Source organism: Pinus tabuliformis, chromosome 3_1, assembly GCF_031772625.1.
Source record: "Pinus tabuliformis cultivar Carrire ecotype Pingquan chromosome 3_1, CPIR1, whole genome shotgun sequence".
Lineage (NCBI taxonomy): Eukaryota > Viridiplantae > Streptophyta > Pinopsida > Pinales > Pinaceae > Pinus > Pinus tabuliformis.
In genome coordinates, this window is record NC_142301.1 from 196,701,299 (window position 1) to 196,726,695 (window position 25,397).

The window sequence follows — 25,397 nt, forward strand, 5'->3', positions numbered from 1 at the left end:
TAAAATAAAACAACCTTAATCGATACCCGATACCTAATCTGATTGCTTTTTCTATCATAACCTTGGTCGACATCGTCATTTTGTAGTGTATCTAAATTTTCTTAAAATAAATGTAGTCATCTCGTTTGTCAAGATTGTGATGGGTCAGGTTGTAGGGTTTAGGTTCACAAGACCTCACCCGCGACCTTTTCTCGAACCGACTTCACTTAAAATCCATAGAATTAAAATAAAATAAAAATAAAATTTGAGGGTTATAATAAAGCTAAAATAAATTCTGAAATGGAAAGGTTATAAAAATTAAATTGTAAAAATTGAAGTCACTTTTAGTCTAGCGATCCGGGCTGCGGAGAAACTGCGTGGAACCCACGCCAACTTGCTGTGTGACGGTACGTGGGTCAAACTTGGGTTAAGAGTAGAACCCAGCAGTTTAATTCCCCATGTCCCCATGTATATCTCAAGAATAATCCATTCTGAAAGCATAATTAATCAGAGCTGAGCTTTTGGCTTGAGAGCGAAGCAAGATCGATTTGTTCTTTCTCTTCTGTGTGAGCGCAAGCCATGGAGTAATTTACATTTGTCTAGCTTGGGCGTCGAGAGGCTCTGCAGTTTCATATCTAGGGATACTCTCTCCTCAATCGTACTCCGTTATTCCATTTGCACTGCGAATTACAATGGCCAATGCCACCATCAGCAGCAGTACCTCCACTGCTCGCAAGGTTTGCCACTTCAATTATTACTTTTCCCATTTTTCAGATACAATCATCGATTGATTGGCTTTTAACGTTTTAAATTCTCGATATTCAGGGCCTGAGCAAGATAGCTTGCAACAGGCTTCAGAAGGAGCTGGTAGAGTGGCAGGTTAACCCCCCAGTCGGATTCAAGCACAAAGTCACAGATAATTTGCAAAGGTTTCTGCTCCTTTTTTAACAGTGCAAGTGAAATTTCTTTCTTTCTTTTCCTTCTGTATGCTTGGAGGTGTTTGAGAATTTAAATGTATGTGTATGTGTAGGTGGATTATTGAAGTGAATGGTGCACCGGGCACTTTATATTCCAATGAGTCCTATCAACTGCAAGTTGATTTTCCGGAGCATTATCCCATGGAAGCCCCTCAGGTTATGGTTATTTCGTCTTATTTTGTGTCATTTATATTTATTTCATGGCATCTTGATTTTTGTCCGCAATTGACTTTTTTATGCACTGCAGGTTATTTTCGTTCCCCTGCTCCTTTGCATCCTCACATCTACAGCAACGGCCATATCTGTCTAGGTATGATATTCTTCTTCACTATTGGTCTTTTGAGTATTATTTCCTACCGGCTGGCATTTTTGGATTGAATTAAATTAAATAGCAGAATCTGAATAAATTCAGGTGTAACTAGAAATATCCTCAGAGCCTTTTAAAGAGAGCACTTAAACTCTTTAGGGTTTTGTCAATCTTTGGGAAGTTTTACGCCCCTCGTTTAATAAAGATATTTTCGTTGAATTATTTTAAATTGTTTAATTCCAGTTACCATTATGTCAGAATTTGGCCATTTTCCACTATACACTTTTTCCTTAAATTCTTCGGGTTTAAGGTTAGACTCAGCTGAAGTTTGACTAAGTATTCATATCTGGTAAGAATCAAGATGCTTTAAGAATTCCAGTTAATGTTGCCTCAATTTACTGTTTTTCCTGTTAGGTCAATATATCGTACCTCTGTGAAATAGCTGTTTATTCTTTCTAGAAGTGCGAAGCAGAACCATGTATGGAATGCTGAAAAACCTTTCCCAAAGAATCTTAGTCAAGCAGTATGATTGAAATTACCGTTACTTTGAGTTACTCTATTCTATTTTAGTAATGTTAACTCAGTTTGTTCTGAAGTATTTGTGTTTTACCCCTGGCCACAACTTATGTTTGGTAAAGCACATTGACAAATGCAATTCAATCAAGTAAAAGTCACCACTTAATCAAAGAGTAGTCATCCTAAAAGGTAACTTCTTTGGGGTTCGGTAGCTCTACCTAGGTATTAATACATCTTCTCGTCTCTAACTTTTCATCTCGATCATTATAAGTTGTATTTAATTGCTCATCCTAAGTTCAAATGGACATGTCAATCGTGTCTCAGGGTTGCAGGGTGTACTCTATGTCGTTTTATGAACCTCTTGTATAACAATCAGCATTTTGCAACATGACCATTAGGTGACTTTAAAGGTTAAACATAAATTGCGTTTTAGAGTTTATTTCAATTTATCTATTAAAGCTTAATGTTACAATTTAAGGGAGCAATCTAATTTTTTAATTGCCTAACACTGGGCCTGAAGGGAATGGAAATAAATAAATTCTTAACTGGTGCATGGTACAAGAATGGTGACCCAGAACTTTAGTATTAATTTTAGTGGAAATTGGATTGCTTTTATTTTTTAATATATGTAAATGCCAATGCCTCTCAATGGAAAAACAGATGGCTTGTAATCTACGCAATTTTCACGATGTTCTTTTTATGAAAATGATCACTTCATCCATTGAATCATGTATGGAATTGGTTTGCTTTCCTAGACGTTCCTTTTGAGGATGGAATTCAGACCATAATTTTTGAGCTGCATAATTTTGGAAGAGCATTTTATTTTCATAGACTTGTAATGTTCTTAGATCACATCATTTTGCTTTCTCCAGTTTGTAATAGGTTGTGAACATATCAAAGCCTTTTATTTAAGAGGCTATATAATTGATTTTGCAAGGTAATGAAGTAACACTATTCACAGTGGGCTCTGGTTGTCATGTCACATAATTCATTGTTTTGCCGAATGCAATTTAGATGAAGCTGTTTTGAAAAGAGTCTACTTCAGGACCCTTTAACATCCAAGTACTTATCAAGAGCTGTGCATGAAAAAAGAGTGTGTACCGCCCATGTAACCTATTTTTTATTTAAACGAAGAGATCAGCCTCTTGGGTTGTTATGAGGGGGGATTATATGAACAAGAAATTTGCATATTTGGTCAATTTATCTAGTACAAAGGTGGTGTATTTCCTTCAATTGGTAGTCCTGGAAAGAAATCCATATGAAAGCCATCATTTTAAATTTTCTCCTTTTCAAATGTGTAACATTTCGAGACAAATTTGTGGACATAATGTTTTAGCTTGCTCTAGTGAAACGAATGCTAAACATTGTGATATGTTTGGAGTATCCTTGTATGGCCTTGAGAGACAGATCATTCCTTGAGGATTTCTGTTTTGAAGTTTGATTTAGAATGGTAAGGAGAAGTTATGGTTGTGAAGCACTTGAGTAGACACCATGATCTTATGATTATCAGAACAACGTTTGACTTGAATTGACAAAGAAAAGATATCTTGTTTATGTAGTTTTCTAAGTAGGATAGCAAGTTTTGAGTAATGGTGGCCAAAATGTTGGTTCTATTCTATGAGCCCCCAAAACCCTTGAAGCTTGGAGATAGCTTGAACATTAGTTTGATCCACCTTAAACCCATTGGTAGATATGAGGTGGTCCACTTATTCAATCTTATAATGGCCAAAGGAGCACATTGATTGCTTGGCAAATAAAGGAGAGGACACAACCAATATGTTGAAGATGTAGGGGCTAGGTGTTGCTATAAACAAGAATAAGATTGATGAAAACATGAACAGACTTATGGGGTGATCGGTGACTTTGTTTATAGTGGTTTGAAAGGCTGTAGGTCCATAAACGAGGCTGAGATGAGCATAAAAGGTTATTTTTTTGACTATAAGAAGGACATGTTAAAATTTCATAATAACCATAGCATATATCAATTTTTGAGAAGTAGGAGGTGCCATGATGTTTGTTAAGGATGCCATGATATGGAATTTATTCTTGAGGGTAATACTATTAAGCCCAAGGTAATTGATATAGTGATAGATGTGGTCATCTATCTTGTAAGTGAGAATGCCTAGAGCAACATATGTGCCTTGTGAGGGTGTGTGGCTTTTATATCAAAAGGAGTTGTTGCACTAAGCATCCAGTCACTGTTTTATTTTTGTGTCCATGTGATGGCTAGGGACGAGCTCAATAGTGTGATCCATACCCTGGTAATGGGGAGACTTAGATGTTGGAAAGGTGCTTGGAGATGATTGTTTTGAGATTAAGGTGTTGGCTGAACAATGGGCCTTGGAGGGATCTGTATCTGACATTATGGTAATTGTCTCCTTGTGGATGAATCTCTTGAGTTGTGGCTGCAATTATAGAAAGATATGAAACCATTCATATCAGAAAGGGAAAGTTTTGGGTATGCAATGTCGAGGTGATCCTAGTGGTGGTCTGATTCTTTTTAATTGGGAGGCTCTTCAATGACATTCTCAACCTCTTCTTTAGCTTGTCCTTCCACTTGAGGAAATTTCTTGTTGTGTTTGTAGTATGTATACATGTTGATGACCAGGGTGATATTGATAACTAAAGTAATAGCATAAGCCACTTCTTATTTGTTGAATCTTGTTGGTAGTATGGAGCAATTGTCTTATTGGCACTGCCACTGAGAATTTCAGGACTGTGAAACTTGGAAGGTAACTTTATACAAGTCCGCAACTGTACTTTCTTTCCACGTCTGGTTATTTTTATCTCATTTGTTCCTTTGCATCCAAATGACTACAAAACTGGTTGTATTTGCCTAAGTATGTTATTCTCTAACCTTTTAATTTTTAATTACTATTTCTTAGAGGCTGGGATTTTTGGCAGTGAAGTTTGACATGTTGGAGACTCATGCATCACCATGAGTCTTCCTGAGTCACAGTGAGCCTATCACTTGGCTCATACTCATTATCTCCACTCAGGCAGACTTGGCAAACTTGGCTAGACTTGGGTTGGACTTGGCTCAGGCTCAGCTGAGACTCGGTGCAAACTTGCCAGACTTGGCTGAATCGCTCAAACTTGGCTCAGGCTCAGCTGAGACTCAGTGCAAACTCGCCTGACTTCTCTCAGATTCGGCTTTAGACAAAATTTGCCATGTTTTAATTTTTTTTTTATTTGTGAAGTTTTTCTTGTTCTTTCAGGTATGCTGAGTCTGAGTCTGACAGTTTTGTCTTTTACATTGAATTGAAGTAAAATAGCTAAATCAGCATGAAGTGTAAATGAAAATATCCTCAGGAGTTGCTTAAAGAGAGCAATGAAATCTGTAGGATTTTGTCAATTTTACTCTCTTTGTTAAATAAACTTAATTTTCTAAATGGAATTGGGCTATTTTCCACTATACCAGGGGTTTGTTGTTGCAAATATTCTGGGTAAGGTTAAAGTAACCAAGCACCCTACCCAACAGCCTGTCGGCAAAGGTAAGACATTTTTCATGGCTGAAGGCTGTTTAACAACAAGGCTCAAACCCATTACAAAAATATAGCTAATATGAGCTCAACATGTCACTTGTGGGAATTGAACCTGGGTGGGGAGGGTAGAAATCATTCCTCCCAATCACCTGAGTTAAACCCAATAGACTTTAAATTAAATTTTGAAGGACATGGCGGTAGGCTTTGATTCACTTTTATGTGCATTGTGCACGGGTCATTAGAGCATTTAATATAATCTGTTTGGGTGCAACCACATGTCCGATCACTACCTCAAGGTGCCCCCATGGCTTCAGGTTTGGCCCTCATGGGATTTGAATCTTGCCCAATGGTGAAAAACTTCTTGCTTTCCACCATTGGATCCAACCCCTTTGGGTGGTTACTTGAAGAGTTGCAGTTGGTGTAACTTCAATTTATTCTTTTCTTGCTAAGTTAGTTAAATGTTGTTTGAAATGTCAGCCTGTATGAAATGGCTATTTAGCCTTTACAGAATTTCCAAGCAGAATCATGTCGGAAATACTGCAAAATTCTTTACAAAGAGTCTTAGTTAAGCAGCCTGAACATAATAACACTGCCTCGGCATTACCCTCTTCTAGCAATCTTAAAATAATTTATTCTGATTCCTGAATATCAGTTTGTGCCCTGGCCACATTATATGTTTTGGCTTAGTAGCTTACTTTTCATAATTCAGTCAAGAATAGGTCACTACTTAATTGACTTAGTCACGGGTTAATTTGAAGTAATTTTTACATCCTTTCAAAAGTTACATCCTTGGGGTTTTGGTAGCTCTACCTAGGGTATAGATAGAATTTCTTGTCTCTTATCATCATCATTTTCTGGGCAAGCAGAGTGCTACCCAATCTGATTTATGTACTCCATATCACAATATAAGCGTAATTATTCATCATTTTTTTCCTCTCTTTCTTGTCATTCTGCGTTGATTCCACTTACCTTGATGTCATGTCCACAACAATCAACAGAGAGGTAGATTTCCAGATCGAAAATTGTCAGTGGCAGAGAGAGCAGCACAGCAAAAGATTCAGTGCAGAGCAATTTTCTGGTGAGACGCAGTTTTTTGCGGTAGTTACTGGGGCTGAAAAATGTTAGAAGAAGGAAGGAGGCACTTTTTGAGGGAATTTCTTCCTCAGTGAATTCCGAGCCAAAGAATTCTATTTCTCAGTTGCTGAGCAACAGTAGCGAGGAGTGTGTAGGCCAGCCTAGCAGCTACGCAAAGGAGAGAGGGAACAATTGGACATTTGTAGAGATGGCCACAAATGGGCAAGATCTATGGAAGAGCAACAAATTAGATCCAGTTGCTGCAGATTTTTCACATAGATCAAAATCCTTGCTACGAGAGCCCAACAAAATCAGTGGCAGGAGGATCACAGTGTCAACAGATGCAACTAGTCATTCAACTGCTGCACCGGTTTTACCACATTGGGTTTTGCCGGGGACATTGGTCCAAAAATAACGGTGTCACTTGTGTGTTATTTCTTTCTTGCTCAGTTCTTGTTTCCGCATATTATTTTAAGTTGTGAAGGTTGCAATTGTAATATTTACAGTAGAACATAGCAAATAACTTGCATGAATTAACAAGTAGAAGTAATATCAGTTGTTGCAGTAGTGAATCAGTGATTCGGGGGTTTCTCGAAATTTCACATTTTCAAGCCTAGTTTAAGTTTGAGAAAAGGTTGTATTCTCTATTGAAAAAGTGTATTGTAAGAGATCAATTGCTCAATTTTGCTATCAATAAAATTCTTGTCAAGTAGAGGGTTTTCCCAATTGGGTTCCCTAGTAAAAAAAACTGTGTCCTGAATTTTGTGACTGTGTTTTATTTCTGTTTCTAGTTCTGCTCCAAATTGAGTAGAGAAATTATGTGTTTGTAAGAAAAGAAAGTGTTTTCAGATTGTTCTTATCAACATATTAGAATTTCGTGGAAATTATAGATAGTATCAGAGCTTTTGGAATAGAATTAAGATTGTCACAAGTGCATCTCATCAAGGTAGCCACATTCTACAGGAGCATCTAAAGTAGAGAAAAGGGTCAAGTTTGTGTCTCTTTCTCGTGATCTGATTTGCCAAGGTAGGAGGGAGGCTAACCGAGACTAGAAGGAGAAAATCTGGGCATGTTTTGGTATATGTCTTTGAATTCAAGGTTGCAGAAGTCTGGTTCCTTGTAGGAGGCTGAACCTCAGTCACAACAAAGTGTAGAGGGTTGAAGGCACCTTTTTTGTAGGGCCGAAGGTTCAGGGAAGTTGTTGGAGGGAAGCAACATTAGTCAAGGTACCTGTGCAGAGGATTGGAGAAGGTTATACCAGGTTGTGGAGGAGGTTGAAGAGCCTGAGTTAGAGCAGGTACATAAGCCCTAACCAGTGAGCAGATCACCTCAATACATGCACAAATCCGTGGAGTTTTCAAGGCAACTGATAACGTCTTGAAATAGGTATGTGTTTGTCTCTCTTGTGATTGATGGATGCTAGGTGTTGAGTCTAGGTTGGATAGGTTGTTTGGCATCTTAAGAGCAGTGAGGAGGGCTGCTAGTAGGTGTCAAAAGGAGCCCTAAGTGCAGACCCGTGAAGGACTATTAGGTCTGCTAGAAGAGGCTGAACTATTTGAGCCCTAAGTATAGCTTCTTGTGAAGGACTCAAGTTTTTTAGAGAGCTCTTAGGCGAAGCAAGATTGCTTACCAAGGGTTGAGAGCAGATCATTGTCTAGAGGGTGCATCGAACTTCATAGCTTGGAAAGAGAGGATCACGATAGTGCTGGAAGATAATGGGGTGGTAGATTACATCAATTAGGCAATACTACCACCTCAAGATCCCCAGCATTTGGCCCAACATAATAAGAATGATATCAAGGCAAAGAGGATCATTTTTGAAGGGGTCAAAGATCATATAGTGCCTCATATCCATGAGAAGAAGACAACGTATGAGATGTACGATACAATCTTGAAGTTGTATTAGAGTACCAGTGATACCAGGAAGCTTGCTCTTAAGGAGAAGTTGAGGAGTATCCAGATGAGCAAGGATGAGCCCATCGTCCCATATTTGTCAAGGTTCACTCAGGTATGAGATGAACTAGGTGGGGTGGGCAAGGTTGTATCTGATCATGATCTTGTGAGTTTTGCCTTACTTGGACTTCAAGTCATGGAAAGGGTTCCAAGATGCTATTAATGGGAGAGAGAACTTCCCAAAGTGGGAAAGGTTTTGGATTGACTGCATATAGGAAGAGATCAGGAGAGGAACCATAGAAGGAAGATCAATCATGATAGGGGATGAAGAGAATTGTGCCTTGGTAGGCAAGGGTAGCAAGGCTAAGGGCAAGAAGGGCCAAGGAGAGGCTGGGTCCAATGAGAGGGCAAGAAGGGCCAAGGAGAGGCTGGGTCCAATGAGAGGGCAAGAAGAAGGATCTAAGTAAGATCCAGTGCTTCCATTGCCATGAGTTTGGACACTATGCTTCTAAGTGTCCTAGTAAGAAGAAGGGGGTTGGAAGGATCACGCTGTTGCATCAACAGAGGTAAATGACATTTTTGCCTAGTTCGAGAAGGATTTATCATTGATAGTTTGCATGGCAAACTTAGTAGATAATAGTATGTGGTATATTGATTTAGGGGCTTCCTTCCAAATGTCTCAGAGATGTTCTTTATGTTCCAGGATTGAGGCAGAATCTTGTTTCGATAGCCACCCTTGAGGACTAGGGATATGATATCATCTTCAGCAGAGGTAAGGCGTATCTCCAACACTTAGCTTCTAGATGTAAGAAGCAGATATGTGTGAGGGTGAAGAATCTCTACAAGTTGCAGGTAGAGACAGGTGCAGCCTTGAGCAACAAGGTAGGTAGTGCACAGAGTAGAGAAGTGATGGTTGAGCGAGAGCAAGATAGAGCTCTCAAGATGGAGCCTTAGCTGGTATCTCAGATTCAGTCTAAGCTAGTTGGTAGTTGGGTTGACCAGCAGGATGATGAAGAGGAGCAAAGCTCGCAGAGTATGGTGGGAAAGAACAGGTCTTCAAAGCAGGTTCTGTAGAAGAAAGCAGGGAAGTCTTCTAGTTTAGAGGGAGCAGCTGCAGCAACGAAGAACTTGGTAGTGTTGGGGACAGATCTAGGTGGACGAGGTTCTTCTAGGAACACCTTCCTTGCTAAGAGGGAGTGTTGAAAATTAGTGAGAAAAGTGATAACTTGATTTGTGCCTTAATTCAAGGAGTCAAAGTCGAGTTTCTTTTTTGTGCATGGTCGAGTTCCTAAAATTTTGGAGTCTCCCTAAAAATTAGGAGTGCATGAGGCAATTAACTAATTAAATAATGTGTTGAAATTGAAAGTTTTCTAGTGTGAGTTTGGAAACTGAAAGAACAAGTGGAGTTAGCCTCCTTAATTTTAGGAGGAACTAGTTAACAAGTTGTGTTAACTGTTGCTAATTAGAAAACCACCAGTTCGACTTTCTAAACATATAACTCACTAATTTTAACCATTCGAATTGCCTTTAAAAGGAGGAGCGAAGCCACAAGTTTAATCATTGTTTTGGTGAGCATGAGTTGGTGAGACCAAGCAATAGGAAGCACAAGTTTGTGCGTGGAGCTTGTGAGAGGAAGAGTGCGCAAGAGAAGCTTGTGCACAAGATTGATAGAGGAGCAAAGATCAGTATCCTTGCAGGTGTTTTCAAGCCTAGTTTAAGGTTGAGAGAAGGTTGTATTCTCTGTTGAAACAGTGTATGGTAAGAGAGCAATTGCTCAGTTTTGCTATCAATAAAATTCTCATCAAGTAGAGGGTTTTCCTAGTTGGGTTCCCTAGTAAATTTTTTTTCTTGAATTGTGTGACTGTGTTTTATTTCTATTTCTAATTCCGTTGCAAATTGAGTAGAGAAATTTTGTGTTTGTAAGAAAAGAAAGTGTTTTTCAGATTGTTCTTATTAGCATATCAGAATTTCGTTGAATTTCTACATAATGAAAAATTAAATTGTTGCATCATTCCACCCGAGGGCTTGAGCGACCATACCATGATACGATCGTTCAATTACTCAACAACTGTATATGGAACTAGTACATACAAGAAACGTAAACATGATACTATTATTGAATGACTGCATATACAAATAGAGTAAACCGACACATAGGCAGGCTACACATGCAAATAGAGGGAACCGACACATAGGCGGGTTCTACATGCAAATAGAGGGAATCGACACATACACCATATGTGAATAGAGGAAAACCGACTCAACATATCCTCTTGCAGCGATTGGGACACAGATTGAAAGTGAATTAAAATAGTGGCTAGGTCGATTGTGGATTGACCGGTTAAAATTTAATGAAATTATGTAACTTTGTTAATACATGACATTTCAAACTTCAATGAAATCTGGTTACTTTGTCAGTCTAACATACATGAAGCGGAGCGAACTTAAACAAATTTGAACAAATCTTTTGAGGTTCGTCGAATTTCAAACTTCAAGGTTCAAAATTTGTCGAACTATGTGACATAGGTCCCTAGTGCACATATTCTTGTGGGTTGCCTTGTATCTTCTACTTAGCTTTCTTGGTACATTGTCTAAGGACTACTAATTTGTTGCTATGTTCTCTTCCTGGGGTGATTGTTTGCCTCACAATACAATAAGAAATGTTGTTTGGTTTTCACCTTTTCTTCCCATTTACACTTCACAATTCCATTTTCCCTATTTTAGTATTTTGCCTTTGGTTCTTCCCATTTCCCTATTTAATGTCTTAGTGTATGTGAGCTAGTTCTTATTTGGGCTAAAATGTGTCTCATCATGCAATGTTGAGTGTCAAATAGTATTGTGTCATGAGTAGTTACTCCTTTGTGTCTAAGTTGCACAAAACGCCGAAACATTTGGAATCTTTTGAAACAGGTACGGCTGGAAACATGACCCCCCAAAAATGGAAACTTTGGGCGAAACGTCATATATATGTGTATGTATGTATGTATGCAATTTTTTTTACAAATAATTTAATGCATCTTGCAAGAAAAAAAGAATGAGACACATAATGACATTTTACTTTTAGAAGGAAAACCCAGTCTGTTAACTCTCATAGATGATTCAATGCTTCATAATGCAAAATTATCCTTGATAAATGAGGTTGTACATCCAAGATTTGAAAATTAGCCTTTATACATGAGGCTTTACATCCAAAATCAGCCTTTATCTGTGACTGTATATGTTGGAAATGAAATATAACATGAGCTAATGACAAGTACAATTACATATCTTATAATCCTAATTCTCATCTTCATTAACAAAAATAGATCAAGTTGCTTTTACAACAGAACTAGATTGTGGATTAATTAGAGATAAATTAGTTTTTGAAAGCAATTTTTTGCTTGGAACGATTTAATCGATGATTTTTTCATTTTGAAAAAATCGCGATTTAATCTCTCGATTTTTTTCAAAAGAAAAATCGCGATTTAATCCTGATTTTTTTCTTCGAAAAAATGCGATTTAATCCCGATTTTTTCCCCAAAAACCTTGATTTTTGTATATTTTTTAATTTTTCCTATTTTTACCGATTTTATCCCGATTTTTACAAATTTTTTTAAAACCGATTTCGGACCCTTGCTGATTTAATCCCGATCGCGATGTTCACAACATTGGTTTTTGGAGTTATTAGACATAAATTTATTGTTATAGTAAATTTATTTTGGCCATAGTAGGGCTGCAGAACATTCTTGGGGGCTTGAGTGAGCCTACAAAATCAAAAAAGTCACAGAAATAGGGAAAAATTGGGCAAAAACAGGGCATATTTGGGCTGAAACGCCACCAACATGTTTCAGCGGTGTTTCGGTGGAGTTTCCAAATTAGGAAGCACCACCTTGGCATGTAGGTCATGTTTTGGCAGCTTTTTTGCATTTCGGGTAGGGGTATGCCACCTCGGGGGCCGTTTCCTGCAACATAGCTCTGTGTTAATGTTGCTTCCTCTTTAGGTGTATTGCCCCATTGCCCCTTTTGTAAAACACTTGCAAGTGCATTTTCAATCCCTTCTTATCAGCCAAAAGACTTTCATCTATCCAATCATTGAACCATTTCTTGATTTTTCTGCCTATGATTTCCCATTTTGCTAGAATAAAGTCAATTTTATAACTACCTCAAGTTCTAATGGGAATAAACTTGTTTTAACTAAAAGTATCTCATTTGGGGTGTTGATCCTTACCCAAAGGAAGCCTATTATAGAGTGTTTTTGCACTCTTTCAACCTGGTTATTCATTTGTTGGATATGTAAGCAACATATATATCTCTGTTGCAAGTGCAATTTCAACCCCTTCATATCAGCTATCAATAAGCTTGTACTATGTCCCATTTGTCCAAACCATTTCGTAAATTGTATGTCTGATGTGTATTTTCTCCTAACTCTTACTGGTAGATCTTTACTGGTATCCTTTTGCTGTCCATGACTGCCACTTTTTGATTGTATAGAATCAATGTTCTTACTGCCTCAACTTCTAACGGTAATAAGCTTGTTTTAATTAAAAGTATCTTACATGGGCTGCTGATTGTTACAAAGAGGAAGCCTATTGTTGGGTGTACTTGAACCCCTGTAGGTGGTACAAATCAATGTTGCACTAATTGTTATCGGGATAATATCGGCGTGAGGAAAAAATCGTAATTATCAGGAAAAAATCAGTAATAATCGGGAAAAAATTGTTTGGTACAAAAATATTCATTTTTTTTCAATTTTTGTAATATCTAAACCATCTACAACATAAAATAAATACATTGACACATAAATATGATAAAAGAACTAATATATAAGATGTTTAATATCATTTCTAGTGCTAAAATCACACATAACAATGAATCATGTCCTGAATAGTAAGTCCTGACTCCTGAGTCCCAACTCAACCTCAAAATATCAACAAAAAATATAATAATGTATCTCATATCATGAGTCACAATGTCATATACAATGAAATGAACCAAATAACTAAAGTCTAATACTACTGATTTTCTTTGCCCCTCTAGATGTAGATGTCGGTGGAGTTGGCAGGCCACAGTAGACTATGGAGTCTGCTGTGCTCTAGAAGCTGAAGAACTAGGAGCTACAGGAGGTAGACCATGTCCTCTACTTGTGACAGGGGTAGCTTGGGTCACCTCCTTAAAATTTTTATTTTTTATTTTTATCCCACAATTTTTCCCAAATTTTCCCAAAAAATCGCGATTTTTTTCGAAAAAAATCGCGATTTTTTTCGAAAAAAATCGGGCAATTTTTTTTATCCAAGTACTAAGCGCGATTTTATCTTTTTGTTGAAAATATCGCGATTATACGATAATATCGCAATTTTAACAACACTGGTACAAATACCTTCTTGCAAATAGTTTTTAAATCTCATATGTGGTCTTGCAATCTGCATAGTGTTATAGTTGTCAATACATCATCAACATATAAGTAATTATTATTTTATGTTTACCGCTCCTTTCTTCTAGCTTGGAGTTAGAGCCCAAATAGTCTAGTGGAGAGTGGAAACTTGAACTTTATCATTTTCTTTTGCTTTCTTTGTGCCTTGTTTTTTTTTTCAAAAACCTTTTGTGTTCCTCCTTGTTATCTCGAACAATCCTCTTGCTTAACTTTTATAAACTCACTCTTCTATTACTTCATTATTATTTTGTATGATAAGCGATTTTCACAAGTGTTGTTCCTCTTATATCTTTTCCTTTTTACATCTTTCATTGAATGTGCATCAACTATCCATTTTACTAAGTGGAAAAGTCTCAACCATAAACGTGAGATCCTAAAGGCAACTACTAGGCAAACTGTTAAAACTGGCAACTAGGGCTGAACTCCACATGGGTCATCTTATTTATGACAACTGATATTTTTCTTGGATTCCTCTGTCCGAAAGGTGTAGGATTGATCTAAAGATCATCCGATTTTGACATGTACATCTGAAGTTATGAATTTATTTTGATTATGGTCAAATTGTTAAGGTCGACCAACAAACTCATGTAGGCTCAGAAGCCCAACAGTCATGTTTATTCATCCTCAACGTTGCATATAAATAGAAGGTGACTTAGCCTCATTTGGACACACTCATCTTCACACTTCTCTCTCTCTCTCCATGTTCGAAATTTTAGGACAGCGAAATTTCAGGAGAGCGCGATTTCAGGAGTTTCAGGAGAGCGAAATTTTAGAAGGTCGAATTTCAGGAGACCAAATTTCTGGATAGTTTGACCATGCGTTGACCTCCTTTGACTGCGTTTTTGCGAGGGCTATTTCTGTTGGGGTAGACCGCATTTTTGGGCACAAAAATCGAGGCTAAACGTTGACTGTTGACCAATGTTGACTGCAGCTAGGGCTGACCACAAGTGGGCTGTTTGACCAGACTTTGACTGAGCTGAATTTGAATATTTTGAGCGCTGTTTTATCTTGCTGTTTGGAGGCTGAAGTTGAATGAAATTGACCGATTTGTTGAGGGTCAAATCTGCTCTGTTGACCAACGTTGACTTTTCTAGTTAGGGCTCTTTTGCTGTTGTTATAAATTATAATATTTGTAAATTGTACTATCTCTCTCTGTTGAACTATTGAAGACTAAAAGAAGATTTGATAAAGGGTTACCCCACATTGGGGTTTGTCCTTGGGTGGTGCCACATCTTGTGTCATCTTATCTTGGCTTGTCTTCTACTGTTTATGTTTATGTTCTAGTTGATATTGGGCTAATAAAGAAATTGAAGTAAAATTGCTCTAAAGCATAGAACATGCCATTGTTGCCTAAATTAACATGGTACCAGAGCTGAGGTGAAGACAAAGCCCAAGCAAGAGTGAAAGAGCAATCACCAAAGATAGTTGGACGACAAAAGGTTTAATGGTTTCCTCATCCTACTTCCCGGCTGAAGACAAGCTCCATGATAAATCTGACTATCATGGATGGAAGATGTCTCTTGATTTGACCTTGGAAGAAAAATAAGTGATGGACTATGTGCAGGGTAAAATCCTTGAACCTCCTTAAAATGCATTGACTGCTGCGAAGACCAAGTACAATAGCACTGAAGTCAAAGCAAAGAAAATTATCAGGGATTCCATTGACAAGCATCTGGTAGCCTACATCTCCGAATTGAAGACCTCCAAGGAGATCTACGATAGATTGGTTGGCATGTTCAAGGTTAGTAATGCTAATCAAATTCTATTTCTCAGGAATAAGTTGAAGGATATTAAGAAGGGCAAGGACGAGGATACTTAATCCTATTTCTTGAGGATTACTGAGATCAAGAATGATCTACTTTCAATTGGAGAAGTCATTCCTGACAAGGAACTTACTCTCACCACCCTTGGAGGACTCCCACCTAAGTGGTATGTATTTAGAACCATCGTCCTCAACAACGATCGAATTTCAGGGTTTGAAGAATCGATGTCGAGATGCATTCAAGAAGAAACAAGAATGGTGGAGCAAGAAATACCTCTAATAGAAGCAACCCCACTGTATTCTCCGCTCATGCCAAAAGGAGAAATAATGCAGGGTCTAAAGGTCATTTCCATGGAAAGCTTGGATCTAAGGAAGCAAGGAAGGGCAGGTGCTTTGTTTGCAATAAGTTTGGTCACTATGAAAGGGAGTGTCCAAATAGAAGGGACACATCGCATGATGATGATCACAATCATTCTAGGGGCAACTTCAACTACAACGATCAAAGGAATGGCAGGTCCAATGGCAAAGGAAAAAGGAATGCGAGACATCAAGGAAATGGTTGACCCTCCAAGAAATCAAGGAACTTCAGGTATGAAGAATCAAATGTTGTTAACAATAAGCAAAAAGAGTACTATCTTATATCGATCCTCTCCATTGCCTCTCCTCCGGACACTTTGGGAAATTGGCTGATTGATAGTGGTGCCTCAAGGCACTTCACCGGATACAAGGAATCCCTCTCTAATCTGATAGAAAAGGAGACAAACTTGGAGATCATCCTTGGAGACGATGCCACCTATCCCGTGAAGGGAGTAGGGAATGTTACCCTTCAATTGAATCAAGGTAACACTATTCATCTGCAAGAAGTACTATATGTACCTGATCTCAAGGAGAACCTGGTGTCCATTTCAGCAATGGAGGACAAATGATTCAAGGTGGCATTCATAGATGGAAATGTATGTGTTTGGAAAAGAAATTTTAAAGATGATTTTACTCTTGGGTTTAGGGTTGACACTTTGTATCAAGTTGGAGGAAGTCCATTGGGAGCCATGTCTTGCGACACATCTCTACAATTTGAACTATGGCACCGGAGGTTTGCCCATCTCCCTACCCAAATGTGAGACAGATGGTGACAGGGATGCCCGAGTTCAAAGTAGACCATGAAGGTCTATGTCCGGGATGTGCTGAAGGAAAACTTACAAGTGGACCATTCCCCTCAAGTAATAGCAAGACCATAGATATATTGGAATTGATCCACTTTGACATATCTGGTATGATGCCTGTGAACTCTTTGGGAGGATACTTATATTATCTCACCTTTACAAATGATTATTATCGCAAGACCTAGATCTACTTCTTGAAGAAGAAGGATGAAGTGTTCACCTGGTTCTGACACTTCAAAGCCTTGATCAAAAACCAATCCGAGAAGAAAATCAAGATATTGAGGACCGATAATGGGACCGAGTACGAATCCAATGAATTCGAAGATTATTGCAGAGAAGCTGGCATTAAGAGGGAGACTACATTGCCATATACTCCTGAGCAGATAGGTATGGCTGAAAGGAAAAATCACTCTATTGTAGAAGCAGTTCATGCCATGCCTCATGATCAAGGCCTTTCGAAGTTCCTATGGGCTGAAGCTGCATATACAACCATGTATGTTCAAAACCGATGCCCTCATCAAGCATTGGACTCTAAGACTCCTGAAGAAATGTTCATTGGTAGGAAACTTGGTGTCTCTCATTTTAGAATTTTTGGAAGTTCCGTATATTTTCATGTGCCGAAAGAGAAAATAAGTAAATTGGGTGCATCTGGGAAGAAAGGAATCTTTGTGGGCTATAGTAAAGATTCTAAGAGATATAGAATTTATGTGGTTGGTCAAAAGGAAGTTGAGATAAGTCATGATGTCACCTTCGACGAAGATATGGCCCTTAGGAAGATCAACAACCTTCCTATCCTAAGGAAGGACAAAGAAGCTGACACCGGAAATTAGGGTGCAAAAGAAGACGAAACGATGCTTGATGTTGATAAACCTATGGATCCTATTGATCCTCCTCCTCATGAGCCCTCCTCCTCCAAAAGAAGACCCTCATGGCTTAGGGAGACTCGAAGATGCCGAAAGACATATTGCACCAATGGGGACTTTCCGTGAAAGCAAGAAGCCGAACAGGTGTCAAGGATATTTGACCACCATGAGCACTATCATTGAAAATGGGCCTTCATCATGCGAAGAAGCCTTGAAGCATCAAGTATGGAAGGATGCTATGAATGAAGAATACGAGTCAATTATGAAGAATGATGTCTGGGATGTGGTCCCTAGACCCCAGGACAAATCGGTTGTCACCTCTAAGTGGCTCTACAAAATCAAGCATGGCGCTGATGGAAGTGCAAACCCTCTCATTCACAAATGTAAGAGGGAGTTGGCTTTTGAATTTGAGATGAAGGACCTAGGATTGATGCACTATTTCCTAGGGTTGGAGGTTTGACAAAAGCCAGGTGAAATTTTCCTCTCTTAAGGAAAATATGTTGTGAAGATATTGGAAAGATTTGGGATGGTGGACTGCAAGCCTGTGACTACTCCGATGGAACTTAACTTTAAGAAGTTATGTGGTAGTTCTGTTGGACCTGAATTGGGAAATGCTTCTGAGTATCGTCAGCTCATAGGAGCACTGATGTTCTTAGTGAACTCCTGTCCGGACATATGTTTTGCAGTTAACACATTGAGCCAGCATATGGTTGAGCCTCATCATATACATTGGATTTGTGCCAAGAATCTTTTGAGATATCTTCGGGGCACAATCTCTCATGGACTGAGATACACTGGCAGAGATGTGAGGCTGCATGGTTATTCTGATGTTGATTGGTTTGGCAGTGTGGTGGATTGGAGCATTTTTGGATGCTGTTTTTCTTTGGGTTTTGCTTCGATATCCTGGATGAGCAGGAAGCAGAAATCAGTTGCCTTGAGCACCACCGAGGCTGGATACATTGCTACTAGTATGGCCTCCTGTGAAGCTGTCTGGTTGATGAAGCTCTTCAGTGAGTTGTTTGGACATGTGCTGGATACCACCGTGATCCTTTGAGACAACCAGAGTGGGATTCGATTATCAAAGAATCCTGTGTTTCATGATCGCTCCAAGCATATAGATATCAGGTACCACTTTATCCAGGATATGGTACAACGAGGAGCAATAAGGCTCCATCACATTGGGACTGATGAGCAAGTCACTGATATTCTGACAAAGCCCTTGGGGACTGACTTTGTGTCAGTAGAGAATGGTATGATACATTCTCGATCACTTCTTCTTCTTCATAGTTCAACAGAGCAAAGTAGAGCAGTTCAGAGTAGTGCATTGACGACAGAGATAGTACAGATTGGCAGATGGATTAGCAGATGGAGTTCTCCCTATTTGAGAGGGAGTGTTAAAATTGGCAACTAGGGCCAAACTCCACATGGATCATCTTATTTATGACAGTTGATATTTTTCTTGGCTTCCTTTGTCTGAGAGGTGTAGAATTGATCTAAAGATCATCCGATTCTGACATGTACAAATGAAGTTATGAATTTATTTTGATTATGGTCAAATTGTCAAGGTCGGCCAGCAAACTCATGTAGGCTTAGAAGCCCAACAGTGACGTCTATTCATCCTCAACGTTGCATATAAATAGAAGGTGACTTAGCCTCATTTGGACACACTCATCTTCACACTTCTCTCTCTCTCTCCACGTCTGAAATTTTAGGAGAGCGAAATTTTAGGAGGCCGAAATTTCAGGGGAGCGCAATTTCAAGAGGCCGAAATTTTAGGAGACCAAATTTCTGGACAGTTTGACCAAGCGTTGACTAGCATGCGTTGACCTCCTTTGACTGTGTTTTTGTGAGGGCTATCTCTGTTTGGGCAGGCCGCATTTCTGGGCACAGAAATCGAGGCTAAATGTTGACTATTGAACAACGTTGACTGCAGCTAGGGATCAAATCTGCCCTGTTGACCAGTGTTGACTTTTCTGGTTAGGGCTCTTTTGCTGCTGTTATAAATTATCAAATTTGTAAATTGTACTATCTCTCTCTGCTGAACTATTGAAGACTTAAAGTAGATTTGATCAAGGGTTTCCCCACATTATGGTTTGTCCTTGGCTGGTGCCACATCTTGTGTCCTCTTGTCTTGGCTTGTCTTCTACTGTTTATGTTTATGTTCTAGTTGATGTGATTGATACTGGGCTAATAAAGAAATTGAAGTAAAATTGCTCTAAAACATAGAACATACCATTGTTGCCTAAATTAACACAAACCACCACCCACTGTCACCTCAGTGGCCTTGGCCCTCACTTTAGACTAGGGAAAGGGTTCCTAGTCTGGGGAGTATGCCTGCTAGGATCGACTAAGCCCAGTGGTTGTATGATTGGTGTAAACTCAGGCTTTTATAGTGAAGTTAGATTTGGAAATCACTTTAGTGTTGTGAACAAGTTTTAAAATGTGATTTGCTTAGAAAATTGGTTCAATTTAATTATGCACCGTAAGAGTAAAATACATTGAGATATTTATGCCGTTGAGAGATCCAAAGATTAGATAATGAATGAAGATTAACATTCAAAATCTTAATGTGAGTTTACTAAATGAGAATTTAAGCCATAAGAAAGATAACTTGCTAATATGCTATTATATCAAGTGAAGATTGAATGTGCCAAAATGTTATTTAAACCATCACGTTCCATATTGCAGAAAAAGAGTAACTGTGCATGAAGTTCCATAGTGCAGATTTTATTGACTGCAAGGTGAATTATTCAGAAACCGGAGTACAACAAACTACACCAATCTGTTATATTTCATAAAATTTCAAATATAAATGGACAATGGGGAATTAAGCCACAAAATGCCTTTATTGCATAAACTCCATGACTCTGAAATACAATAGTAAGAGGGGGGGGTGTGGGAAGCCATTGAGAACCATCAATATCCCGGAGGGATCTACAAAATAGTTACAAATTTCAAAGATTTGAGATGAAGAAGAGGTGAGAACACCCAAGAAGAGTTACTTGTTTAAGAAGAAATTTTGCAGTTGATGAAGTGTTTGGTTTTGTTCTCTAAGCTTTTAACGAGCTTTTGTTCATGTTTCGTTCTCCATTATCCTCATTGAGCCAAATATCTCAATTGCCATTCTTCAGAAACCTCCCTCTTTTACACTGAGTCTCAATTTACAGTCTCCCAGAGGGTTGCTACTATTTTCCCTCTCAACCAATCAAGTGGCAAGTCCCTTGATCAAGCTGAATCAGTTTAGGAGTTCCTGTGCTAATTTTCTCCTTTTTTGATTTGCTTGTTTGGATTGGTTATGGGGATGATCACCTCCACAATTAATTTAAGCAAGCAAATCAAACTAGGAGAAAATTAGAACAGGAACTGCTAAACTGATATACACACACACACGCACACTATAGCATATATACAGTTTAAACTTTGGGTAAATCCACATGCATAGTAGTCCTTTTAAATGGCCTTCATGTCTACTTGGCTGCCTTTAGAAACCATAGGTTAATACTTCTTGCTATGTACTTCATAACTCAATTATGTTACACCCTCTGTGCTTGACACATTGAAAGTGCTTTGTACTAGGTTCATGAATGGTTTTAAAGTTATTAAGAGGCCCACCCTAATGGTCCTACCTCCATATAAGTTTATGAATGAATCATGGGGAGGTGTCGACCTTATATGAAGTCACCTTTAACATATTTAGGATATAGCATATATCATTTAAAACACATGCTATATCGGTCGTATAAGTTATTGGAGTCCACTTGATGATAGATTCACCAACTTTTCATTCTTTTACTCTATGGTAGCATCACTATACACTGTTCAATCTGTGTTTGAACAAACTTGCGATGATACACCATTGCATTTGATCCTTGCTAACCACTGTACGTGCGTTCCAAGCTTATTCATTTCAGAGGAGAAACAGAGTGATGGGATGACTCTTGATTTAACCTCTTGAGATTTTTCTGAGCCTTCTGCATCTCCTTCCATGTGTCATCAGCATACACCTTGTAATTCGTCACATCACCATAAAACTTAGCAATGACCCTCTAACCTTAGCAAATTAGTTTAATTAAGGGAATAATTAAAGTAATCACTTTTTATAAGAAAAAGTGAGTTAATCCAGTTAATTGAATCTCAACTGTTTATCTCAAGTGAAGTTGATCTCTAATCTCAAGTATCAATCACTTTTGGAGATTAGGGTTGTGGATTCAGTCAATAAGTCAAACTTATAAAGGCAAGGCTAGTCTAAGGGAAAATATACACAAGATACTTTGAGAGAACAAAGGACAGTGATTTAAGGAGAACACAACAATGGTGATAAAAGACCTTCATCCAGTGTTCGAGCCAAGGGAAATAGGAAACAGTGAGGCAGCAAGGAGGAAACCATACTCAGAAAATCAGTGGAGGGTGTGCTACAGCAGGCTGTACTATTTTTTTGTGCAGGGAATGCAGGAGCTACAGTTTGTACATGCACATGTGAAGGCAGGGGCGTGATTGCAGCATTTCATGCCATTGTATAGATGACTGCAGCAGGATAGAACGTGGTACAGCCACTCTGTACAGAGGTACAACAGCATTGTACACAGCATGACATTGTTGTATAAAGTGGAAACAGGTACATTTGATAGCAGCAGGGTTTGGGGTGATGGCAGAAGGCAGAAAGTTTGTAGCAGCACCATACAGGTTGATGGCATCAGGTCATGCAACAATATGTGTTGTCAGAAAAATCACAGATTAGGTTTTCGTTTTCTAATTCTTAGAGGGCAGATCAGCCTGTTTTATTGCTGTAATTTTTCCAATGTTTCTATTTGGACCATTTTCCCAGTTGAAAAAGCTGCTGTATGCTGAAGCATTTAATTAATGAAACAGCAGATTTGAAGGACAGAATTTATGTGTGCATATGTATGAGATTGACTGTTTTTCTTCCTCTGTTTATATTTTAGTTACCTGTCAAAAATTCCATCAGTGCTATTATTTAATAGATCTGCAGTAAATTAATTTACAACAAGAGAATTTACTAGGTGATAAATTGCCAGTAGTTAGGGTTAGTAAAAGTTAACACTATTAAGCAAGGAATGATGTGCTGTGTATAAACACGATGCACAAATGGTTGAGAGAGAGAACAAAACAAAGATTTGATTAATACAGTTGTAATATTACACCATGAATGACGGTTACACATTGTAGCACCCTTAATTGTTTCCATCCAACCTCTAATCTTAATTAACATTACATTGCTCACAAGTCATGAACTCTTAGAACCCTGTTGAACTAGCTTGAGTGGTTGAGTGCTTTTAACTTCATGCAAGGGGTCTTGGGTTGATTCCTGAGTTTGGCTACCTCTATTGTATGCCTTACTCAATGTCGTTAGTGCTGCCGGATTGCATGCCTTACTGGATGTCCCTATTGGTTTAAAGATTGAATCAGCGTCGATGTTTCGTGTTGGGTACCATCTGCAATTGAAGGGAAGTGCCTAGGGGTTTCCTTTAGTGTTTGGGAAAAACATCACAAAATCATAGAAACATGTTAATTTTCAGTTGACATGTTCTTTGCTTAGGTCAGTTACTTCAGAGAGTCATATTAGCCCAATTCACCATTTTATTGCAATCACATAAGCCATTATTATGTTGGCAGTAACTGAGGAAAGAACATAAACCATAATCACAAAGGACAAGCCAAGACAAGAGAACACAAAATTGGCTCAAGCAGGGAAAAACCTTGATCGAATCTTCTTATTATTAAAATCAAATGTTCAGCAGAGAGAGAGTGTACAATGATTTAGAGTCAGAATGACTTGCCAATATAAAGATCTGATAACACTGCTCGAAGACCCAATCAATCCTGTGGTTAGGGCAACAGAAGAAGGTGGATCTGATTAGGGCAATCGCTGATCACTGTAGTCAAGGATCAAAATTCATTCTTTCAACTGCGGCCTTCCTTATTCTTCATGATGTTGTCCTTTGCTGGCTCTAGAAGCTGGGCAAGGACCATATGAAAGTTGTTGTTGACTTTATCTCAGTGGATCTTGGATAGGGCTTCAGTGTCATGCTGCTTGTAGAACTTGAAGGCCTTCAAACAATGCAGCTAACACTCTAAACAAGGTCACTATACTTCGTTGTTGTTCTGGCCTCCTTTAAGGTATCCAAATCACCTCCAACAGCGACCAGATTACTAGAATGTTATGTCTGCGGCTGCTACAACAGCTCAGCCTCCTGAGCAGGTGTTTCTAGACCTGTGGCCCAACTGTAAGAGGGTCTCCTAGCTGCGGCCTTCTTGCTGAGAGAGAAACCCATGCAAAACAAGTCATAACCCATCCACAAACATGCCCTAAACCACAGCGCAGTTCTGCTCCTAAACTCGGACCTGTTGAGACCAGAACCTTAACCAAAGCAGTTGTCCTTAAGCCTCGCTGCCTCAGAGATATCCTTTTGCCACCGGTGCCTATGAGATAGGAGGACGTCTCTATTTATATAATATGGAGAGGGGTGAAGAGACATGTCAGTTGGGCTTGATGAGCCAACATAGAGATAAGGCTGACCTTGATCATTTTTGTGTGAGAGAATAAATTCAAAAACCCACTTCTATGAGATAGGAGGATGACTCTATTTATACAATATGGAGAGGGGTGAAGAGACATGTCAGTTGGGCTTGATGAGCGGACATAGAGATAAGGCCGACCTTGATCATTTTTGTGTGAGAATAAATTCAAAAACCCACTTCTACTTGTCCAAATTCGATGATCTTTAGGTCGATTTTGGTCCTCTCGAAAAGAGGAATTTAATGACATAATTATCTTCCTCAAAGGAGCTGTTCAAAGTGGAATTTGGCCCTAGTTGCCAATTTTAACAAAACATAACTTAACAATGACTTCTAATGCTAATGTCAACTTAATTTTGTTGAGAGTCACTACTCCGATACATTCCCTTATCATGGAATAATACTACTAATTTTTTTATTCCCTCTTGATGTTGATGTGAAAACTGCATATGGTCGAGTTCCCATACATCACGTGAATTGGGTAACTTGTTGTGGCACCCTTTTATTTTCTAGGAGAGTCTGCTGGCTATATGATCTAACTTCATTTCAACAACTAAATATCCTTAGCAGCAACATCTTGTCCAGAATCCCATTATTGGTGCTTCTTCAAGGTGCCTTCACTTCCATTTTGATGTGGGAGGTAGACATGGCTGAGACAACCTTCCATCTTGAGCATCCCTTGCTTGGAGCCTTGTTAGTAGGGGTAACCAATTGATGCTTCATCTCTTTCGGCTTTGTCTCGTAAACATTCTTTGTTTCACTTGTTTAAGCTCTCTCTCTCTCTCCCCCCCTCTCTCTATTTCTACAACATATTTTGTTTCTTCATTTTGTAAAATTCCCGATTCTTAAAAAATCCATCTTCACCTAGACAAACTCCATGATACCAACATTCTAGGATTTCATATATTTGCAGATTTTTATGAGTGCCCAAAACTGTGTCTATTTCAATTTATCATGAATACATATTTTATTATTATATTTTAAAACAGTAAGAATGAACAAAAATGCCTCAAAAGTAACATGTTGCCCCTCTCTGAATACCTTGAGAGTGTGGTTTCTACAATGTGAGAATTACTCGTGTCGTCTTGGGTGTTCATGTCTCCCCTAAGTATGAATGGCGTAAACACTTCGTCCACATCCATGCCCATGTCTTCCGTTGTCTCACACTGCCTATGATTGTATATAGTGGGGAATCTCATACAATGTTCTCAGAACTGAACCATAAAACCTTGTGGATTGGGAATCGGTCGACACCGGACCAAAACCGGTAAAAAAATGGGACCAAAAAACGGGCTGACCAAAACGCAAAAAATATTCAAATTTTAAAGAAAAACATATATATTTTCATGTGCATCCATATGAATCCAAACCATTTATGCACAAATAAGCAAAAGCTCTCAGCTATATAGCATGTAAGGTTGCACATAACCAAAA

At 38.6% G+C, this 25,397-nt stretch overlaps 1 pseudogene across 1 annotated transcript in view; it reads left to right on the forward strand.

Annotated features, from left to right (window-relative positions):
* Positions 1-330: 330 nt before the first annotated feature.
* LOC149186472 (putative ubiquitin-conjugating enzyme E2 18) overlaps positions 331-25,397 on the forward strand; it is a 38,917-nt pseudogene continuing 13,850 nt past the window's right edge. Inside the window, exons 1-4 of the transcript XR_016256140.1 lie at positions 331-716; positions 805-908; positions 1,010-1,112; positions 1,204-1,266. The product of XR_016256140.1 is annotated as a putative ubiquitin-conjugating enzyme E2 18 (transcript). The remainder of the gene's footprint in view (positions 717-804; positions 909-1,009; positions 1,113-1,203; positions 1,267-25,397) is intronic.